This window comes from Aotus nancymaae, unplaced genomic scaffold (genome assembly GCF_030222135.1).
Source record: "Aotus nancymaae isolate 86718 unplaced genomic scaffold, 86718_ANA_hifiasm-v0.15.2.pri h1tg000010l, whole genome shotgun sequence".
Classification (NCBI taxonomy): Eukaryota; Metazoa; Chordata; class Mammalia; order Primates; family Aotidae; genus Aotus; species Aotus nancymaae.
This window is the reverse complement of record NW_026988421.1, coordinates 79362075-79371030: the sequence shown is the minus strand read 5'-3', so window position 1 is coordinate 79371030 and position 8956 is coordinate 79362075. Positions and strand designations below refer to the sequence as shown.

At 46.6% G+C, this 8956-nt stretch overlaps 1 non-coding gene across 1 annotated transcript; it reads right to left on the bottom strand.

Annotated features, from left to right (window-relative positions):
* Nucleotides 1-2550: 2550 nt before the first annotated feature.
* On the bottom strand, nucleotides 2551-2669 carry LOC135274105 (5S ribosomal RNA). The gene has a single exon (XR_010341913.1). It is a non-coding gene; the product is annotated as a 5S ribosomal RNA (ribosomal RNA).
* Between the last annotated feature and the right edge of the window lie 6287 nt (nucleotides 2670-8956).

Genomic DNA, 8956 nt, shown 5'->3' with positions numbered 1-8956 from the left:
TCCAGCATGGCAGCCTCAGGGTAGCAAATGGTGGGGCTCCAGTCTCCCAGTGGACAAGGACACCACTATTGCCTTCTGTAAGTTAGTGTCAGGAGTCACATAGCATCACTTCCCCAGTGCCTGTCAGTTGAAGACATCGCAAGCCTCCCCAGCTTCAAGGAAAGAGAACATAGACCCCATCTGTCAATGAGAAGAGTGGCAAAGAATTCAGGGACTGTTTTTACATCTACAAGTGGTGCTCAAAATATTTAACAACTGGTGTGGCACAACCCACTCACCTGAATGGCTGCTGTCTGCAGCGAGGGAGCAGAGCTTGAGTGGCCCCTGCAGGGCCAGGCCTCAACCCTCAGTGCTGGATGACAGAGTGTCTGTGGGGCCCCAGGGGAGGCTCCTGGGTGTTGGGGATGCAGCAGCTATTCACCAACATGTCTTAGTCTTTTTAGACTGACATACAAAATACCATGAATAGGTGGCTTAAATAACAGACATTTATTTTGCACAGATTGGAGTCTGGGAAGTCTGAGGTCAAGGTGCTGCCAATTCAGTTCCTGGGGAGGGCCTCTTCCTTCCTGCCTTTTTGACATGTCCTCCCATGATCGTTCCTCTGTGCTTACCCGTGGTCGTGGGGGTGAGAGTCCTCTCCCTCTCTCCTGCTCTTTTTATAAGGTCACTATACCACCATGAGGGCCCCACCCTCATAACCTCATCTAACCCTAATTACCTCCCAAAGGCTCCATCTCCAAACACCATCAAACTGGGGGTAAGGGCTTCAACAACACACAATCAGACCATAACACAGCAAGGAGGGGGAGTTTAACAACCACCTTTCACAGCTGTATCCATGTGCATCTCCTGGATCCCAGCCCCGGGTGAGGATTCTTTTTCCTCTTTCAGTTCAAGTCCCGCTCTGTGTGCAGATTTTCTTTCAGTGCTGAGCCAGTGCCTAGCTGCTTTCTGCTGAAGCCCTTTAGAAAGGACTTAGAGGATCTCTCGGCCCTGTAAGCCCCTCTGACTGCTGGTTTGATGGGCACGGGATTCTTTTGCAACCCACTCCAGGCCTCAAGTGGCCAAACAGGAGCCTTGGGAAGAGCCACAGCCAAGGACATTCCCCAGGAAATTCAGTCACGTCCAAGTATGTGCCCAGCAAGGGAATCTGCTTAAGCTGAGTCACGAAGTTGACTCATCTCCCCCAGTGGGGCAGAATGGATGTCATCTCCCCGCTCTGCCTCCCTGCCAGCAGAGAAATCTGGGACAGGCCTGGAAGCAGGAGGTCTCCTCAGATTAGATGGGATGCTCTCTCTGCCTGGAGTCAGAAGTGGAGCAGCATGGGTGTAGGGGGTCTCAGCCCTGCGTGCTGGCTTCCACCAGGTGACCCCTATGGCACCTGGGGAAGGAAGCAAAGGGGACCTGGCCAGGACACCAGCAGCATCCATAGCACCTGCCAATCATGTTTGCTGGAGTAACCTTTTGAGCACTTCTGGTAAAGCAGACACATTCCACGGGTGCTTTTGCAATTGCTCTTTGGGATTTTTTAAAAACACACCTATGTTTTTAAAGATAATTTGGAGTCTGCCTAGTTTAATTTCAGCATAGGGGAAAAGTAAGGAAGTAGTGACAAAGATTCTCTACTTGAACAAACTTGAGTCAGGCTCCTGAACCTTCCAGGACCATCTGTGCAGTTTCTCGTAAAATCCAATTTGAGCAAGAACCCCAGTAAGCCAATTCAGCAAGAACCCTCTTGTTCATATCTGACCACTCCCAATATCTGATCAGGGTCCTCATCCTCCACCTTCCCAGGTGATGTCTGCTCACCCTGGCCTGTCGTCAGCAGGACTCTTGTTAGGTCAGTTTAGCCAGAATCCCCCTCACTTCTGGCGTTTCCTCTTGGTAATTTTCCATCTTCCAACTCCCACCTGCTCCACGGCTCCAAGTCTTGACAGTTCGTGCTGTTTTTAGAATGAACTTGACTGTATATTGAGGTCTCCACGCTTATTGTGATAGTCCTGCATAAAATCTGGTTTTACTGCTTTAACTTTTTCTAGCTATGGTTTTCCTTTGCCATAGGTATTCCCTGCTTGTAGCCTTGCCGTAGCTCTAACATCGTTGCTTTTTAATTCTCTCCAAGAGTTGATATCTACATATACTCCCTCTTTATCTTCGAATCAATGTTTTTCGTTTCCTAGGCGCTGAATTCCTTTTCTTCCATTGCAACACTGGCTGGGAGAGAAGCCAGAACATGGTCCAGCATACTGAGCCCCAAGTTTGCCCTGCAGCATGATTTGAGGCATAGTGTTTGTGCTACACAGAATTCTGTGAGCCGTCCAATAGCCTTTCATACATTTGTTTTCTACTTGATCTACAGAGTAGTTGCTCTTGTTAGCATCTAGGAACACTCACTGTTATGACATGTCATCTGTTTATGTGTCTCCTGCAGAAAAGCTGTGAGCCCCTTGAAGGCAAGAACTTGATTTGTTTTTAAACATTCAGGGCCTAATAGATAGCAGTCATTCAACAAATATTTTTTACTTTTTTTTTCTTTTTTTTATTTTAAGCCTACAGCACCCGGTATTCCCTGGAAGTCTCCCATCCAAGTACTAACCAGGCCCAACCCTGCTTAGCTTCCGAGATCAGACGAGAGCGGGCACATTCAGGGTGGTAAGGCTGTAGATGAATATTTTTGAATAAATAACGACAAGCAGGAGTATGGACTTTGGGGACAGGAGAGCCTACTAGCCAGAGAGGCTGAGCCCATCCTTGATGGCCTGCGATTCTGAAAAGACTCTCTGGGTCCCCTTAGGCTCCCTGAGGAAGAAAGCCTACCCAGCCAACCCTAATAAAAGTAGTTCCGAGAAGGATCTAACAGGACAAAGTGGACTCTCTCCACTCTTTCGGCAGCTCCTTCACTCCAGGTGCTGTTTGGGGTTCTGATGGCATGGCCAGCAGGATGCACCTGGGGCCACTCTGTAAGAGCTTCCCAACCCTGACTCGCAGTCTATGAGGGCAAGGCCAGAACTGGGCACATGCTAGCCCACCCATGTTGGTCTCAGGCTCTCGAGGGTAGAGCTAGCGTGTTGGACTTGGTCTGCTTAGGGTCACCTTCCTGAGGGTTGACAACTTGGGCAAAATCAGCATTCTCTTGGCAAGGAATAAAGGGGGAATGATTTGTAGTCAGCAACCCACATTGTCTGTTACCACCGCCAAGCATTCTGCCTGCAACAGGGTGGGGCTGGCCAGGGGAGGGTCCTGAGGGAAGGGGATAGCTGAGCAGTTTTACAGGATGACTCAGTGCTTATCAGGTAGAAGATAGGGAAGAACATTCCAGGCAGAGGGAGGAATGTTAACAACAGCAGGGGGTCTGGTCCCTACCAGACATGCCAAAGGAATGGTGTGTCCACACCAACAGGGGTGAGAGGGACAGAAGAGAAAGAGCTTGTCAGGGGCTGAGTCAGAGCAGACTCACGCTGTGGGACTAAGAAGCTCAAAGGATTTCCAGGGACAGTGGGGCGGCTTTACAGGGGCAGGCAGGGGAGGTTCTCAGCCCAGCTCGTCAGCCTCTGGCTTGAGTTTGGAAGGTGAGTCTGGGGCAGGGAGCCCAGCGCTGAAGTGTTTTAACACTCTGGGGAGACACAGACCAATTCCCTCTCATCTCCCAGCCCTGTGCTTTGGGGTCGTGGGTTAATTTCCCCAGAGAAGGCTGGCCTTGGCTACCTCTGTCCTTGACTAAGGATGTCTTTTTAAATATTTGCGATGTGCCCTTGTAGTGAAGAGCAGATACTGACTCCCCAATATTCTACTCTGAAACCACAAATATCTGAAATATCTGGGTGAGCCCTAGGGCTGAGTGTGAGGTTGCAGGCACTTCCGTGGCCCATGCAGGCGTCCAAGTTCCCCTGTGATATTTGGCCAAGGTGGGCCCCGTGTGATGCCCTAGAACGGTGGCCGCCTGTGTTCCTGGCCCATGGGCATCTATCTACCCATGGAATTCTGGGCTCAGCCTGGGGATTCATGCGGGCCTCTGTGATCTGCTCTGGAGCAGGATATACATCAGGTCTCTCAGACCCGAGTCCCTGGTGCCGGCGCTGTCTTGACTGAAGTGCTCGGCCCATGCTGCTGGGCCAGTCAGCTCCAGCTCAGGGCCACAGCCCTGTAACCAAGGATTCCTCCCCAGGACTCAGGAATTCTCCCACTCCGGAATGCCTTGCTGCTCGGGTGACCGAATTACGCCGACCCTCCTGTCTATAGGTCCTCACAGACACGTTCCCTGGCCCGTCCCCAAGCCCCTACCCCAGCAAACCATGCCTTTGTCTTCACCGAAACAGGAGTCGGGCACCTCAGCCCTGCGCCTGGCCCGGTGGAACGTGGGCCCCTAACCCAAGCTGGGGGCACCGCCCCATTCCCACGCAGTCGCTGCTGCCCCCCATGCCTCCCTGGGCCCAGCTAACCGGGGGCTTGTCGCCTAGGGACACCTGGGTCCCCAGGCTGCCTCTGGTTTCAGCCCCTCCTCCTCTTCCCGGGCTGCCGTTGCTCCACGGGCTGTGTTCACATCGACTGGGAAGGGTCCCTTGCAGACAGATCTTGGACGAGGTCGCCTCCCCCTGCCTCTCCTCGTGACCACGCAAACTCCTAAAAGTGGCTCCTGCCCCAGAGCTCCTGCCGCCTCCAACCGGCAGTCAGGGCGCAGCGCCGCCTCGGTGCCGCTTGGTGGCGCCAAGCGGGCCTGGAAACCGGCTCCCGCGGCGCCTTCTCGTGGTCGCCTCCGCCCTCAGAAAGCCGCTCCCAGTACAGAGAAGCAGGCGCGCGTGGGGGCGGAGTGGGGGGCGGGGGCGGGGGCGGGGGCGGGCGCGCGAGGGGCGGCGCGCGGGCCTGCCAGAGAATCCGGCTCTCCGCAGCTGCAGTGGATCCGGGAGTGAAGCGTTTTGTTGAACACCAGTTTTTTGGAGTGCCGTGTGTTCTCACAGCTGAACCATCTGTTTCTCCAATCAGGTTTCAAAACCACTTCACTGCACTGGCCTCTGTGGGTCACTGCTGCACCGCCCTGGCCCACGTGGCTCCCTGAGAAGCGACCTGACCAGGCTACCTGGCTGGAGGAAAAAGACACACCTTGGACTTCATCCGTGAGAAAAAAATTCATCAGTAAGAAACAAATCAATAGACAAGTCAAAGACTAGGAGAAAATATGCATAAAACATAAAGAAGTGACTTAATTACTGATTCTGGAGTATTTAAAAATTCTTTATATACATATATATTATTGCACTTTAGGTTCTGGGGTACATGTGAAGAACATGCATGATTGTTGCATAGGTACATATATGGCAATGTAGTTTGCTGCCTGCATCCCCATCACCTATATGTGGCATTTCTCCCCATGTTATCCTTCCCCAATTCCCTGCTCCCCTAGTCCCCCTGAACAGACCTCAGTATGTGATACTCCCCTCCCTGTGTCCATGTGTTCTCATTGTTCAACACCCGCCTGTGAGTGAGAACATGCGGTGTTTGATTTTCTGTTCTTCTGTCACTTTGCTGAGAATGATGGTTTCCAGGTTCATCCATGTCCCTACAAAGGACACGAACTCATCGTTTTTTATGGCTGCATAGTATTCCATGGTGTATATGTGCCACATTTTCCCTGTTCAGTCTATCATTGATGGGCATTTGGGTTGGTTCCAGGTCTTTGCTATTGTAAACAGTGTGCAATGAACATATGTGTGCATGTGTCTTTATAATAGAACGACTTATAATCCTTTGGATATATACCCAGTAATGGGATTGCTGGGTCAAATGGAATTTCTATTTATAGGTCCTTGAGGAATCGCCACACTGTCTTCCACAATGGTTGAACTAATTTACACTCCCACCAACAGTGTAAAAGTGTTCCTATTTCTCCATATCCTCTCCAGCATCTGTTGTCCCCAGATTTTTTAATGAATGCCATTCTAACTGGCATGAGATGGTATCTCAATGTGGTTTTGATTTGCATTTCTCTAATGACCAGTGATGATGAGCATTTTTTCATATATTTGTTGGCCTCATACATGTCTTATTTGGAAAAGTGTCTGTTTGTATCCTTCACCCACTTTTGAATGGGTTTTTTTTTTTTTTTTTCTTGTAAATCTGTTTTAGTTCTTCGTAGATTCTGGATATGAGTCCTTTGTCAGATGCATAGATTGCAAAAATTTTTTCCCATTCTGTTGGTTGCCATTTCACTCTAATCATTGTTTCTTTTGCTCTGCAGAAGCTCTGGAGTTTAATTAGATCCCATTTGTCTATTTTGGCTTTTGTTGCCATTCCTTTTGGTGTTTTAATCATGAAGTCCTTGCCAATGCCTATGTCCTGAATGGTTTTGTCTAGGTTTTCTTCTAGGGTTTTTATGGTGTCAGGACTTATGTTTAAGTCTTTAATCCATCTGGAGTTAATTTTAGTGTAAAGTATCAGGAAGGGGTCTAGTTTCTGCTTTCTGCACATGGCTAGCCAGTTTTCCCAATACCATTTATTAAACAGGGAATCCTTTCCCCATTGCTTACTTTTGTCAGGTTTGTCAAAGATCAGATGGTTGTAGATGTATGGCATTGCCTCCAAGGCCTCTGTTCTGTTCCATTGGTCTATAAATCTGTTTTGGTACCAGTACCATGCTGTTTTGATTACTGTAGCCTTGTAGCATTGTTTGAAGTCAGGTTGCGTGATGCCTCCAGCTTTGATCTTTTTGCTGAGAATTGACTTGGCTATGTGGGCTCTCTTTTGGTTCCATATGAAGTTTAAGGTGGTTTTTTCCAGTTCTGTGAAGAAGGTCATTGGTAGCTTGATGGGGATAACGTTGAATCTATAAATTACTTTGAGCAGTATGGCCATTTTCACAATATTGATTCTTCCTAACCATGAGCATGGAATGTTTTCCATCTGTTTGTGTCCTCTCTTATTTCCTTGAGCAGTGGTTTGTAGTTCTCCTTGAAGAGGTCCTTCACATCCTTTGTTAGTTGTATCCCTAGGTATTTTATTCTCTTTGTAGCAATTGTGAATGGCAGTTTGTTCTTGATTTGACGGTCTTTAAGTCTGTTGTTGGTGTATAGGAATGCTTGTGATTTCTGCACATTAATTTTGTATCCTGAGACTTTGCTGAAGTTGCTTATCAGTTTCAGGTGTTTTGGGCTGAGACGATGGGGTCTTCTAAATATACAATCATGTCGTCTGCAAATAGAGACAATTTGACTTCCTCCTTTCCTAATTGAATAACTTTTATTTCTTTTTCTTGCCTGATTGCTCTGGCTAGAACTTCCAATACTATATTGAATAGGAGTGGTGAGAGAGGGCATCCTTGTCTAGTGCCAGATTTCAAAGGGAATGCTTCTAGTTTTTGCCCATTCAGTATGATATTGGCTGTGGGTTTGTTGTAAATAGCTTTTATTATTTTGAGATACATTCCGTCGATACCTAGTTTATTGAGAGTTTTTAGCATAAAGGCTGTTGAATTTTGTCAAAGGCCTTCTCTGCTTCTATTGAGATAATCATGGTTTTTGTCTTTGGTTCTGTTTATTTGCTGAATTACATTTATAGACCTATGTGTGTTGAACCAGCCTTGCATCCTTGGGATGAAGCCTGCTTGATCATGATGGATAAGCTTTTTGATGTGCTATTGCAATTGGTTTGCCAGTATTTTATTGAAGATTTTTGCATCTATATTCATCATGGATATTGGCCTGAAGTTTTCTTGGAATAGTTTCAGGAGTGGTACCAGCTCTTCTTTGTATGTCTGGTAGAATTCAGCTGTGAACCCATCTGGACCTGGACTTTTTTTAGTTATTAATTGCTGCCTCAAATTCAGCTCTTGTTATTGGCCTATTCAGAGTTTCGCCTTCTTCCTGGTTTAAGCTTGGGAGGGTGCAAGTGTCCAAGAATTTATCCATTTCTTCCAGATTTACTAGTTTATGTGCATAGAGTTGTTTGCAGTAATCTCTGATGGTAGTTTGTATTTCTGTGAAATCGGTGGTGATATCCTCTTTATAGTTTTTTATTGCATCTATTTGATTCCTCTTTCTTTTCTTTTTTATTAATCTGGCTAGTGGTCTATTTTGTTGATATTTTCAAAAAATCAGCTCTTAGATTTATTGATTTTTTGAAGGGTTTTTTGTGTCTCTATCTCCTTCAGTACTGTTCTGATCTTAGTTAGTTCTTGTCTTCTGCTAGCTTTTGAGTGTTTTTATCTTGCTCCTCTAGCTCTTTCAATTTTGATGATAGGGTGTTGATTTTAGATCTTCCCTTGCTTCTCATGTAGGCATTTATTGCTATAAATTTTCCTCTAGACACTGCTTTAGATGTGTCCCAGAGGTTCTGCTACATTGTGTCTTCATTCTCATTGGTTTTGAAGAACATCTTTATTTCTGCCTTCATTTTATTGTTTATCCAGTCAACATTCAAGAGCAAGTTGTTCAGTTTCCGTGAAGTTGTACAGTTCTGAGTTAGTTTCTTAATCCTGAGTTCTAATTTGATTGCACTGTGGTCTGAGAGACTGTTATGATTTCTGTTCTCTTGCATGTGTTGAGGAGTGATTTACTTCCAATTATGTGGTCAGTTTTAGAGTAGGTATGATGTGGTGCTGAGAAGAATGTATATTCTGTGGATTTGGGATGGAAAGTTCTGTAGATGTCTATTAGGTTTGCTTGATCCAGATCTGGGTTCAAGTCCTGGATGTTCTTGTTAATTTTCCGTCTCGTTGATCTGTCTAATATCGACAGTGGAGTGTTAAATCTCCCACTCTCATTGTGTTCTGGGAGTTCTAAGTTTCTTTGTAAGTCGTTAATAACTTGCTTTATGTATCTGGGTGCTCCTGAATTGGGTGCATATATATTTAGGATCATTAGCTCTTCTTGTTGCATTGATCCTTTTACCATTATGTAATGTCCTTCTTTGTCTCTTTCGATCTTTGTTGGTTTAAAGTCTATTTGATCAGAGACTAGGATTG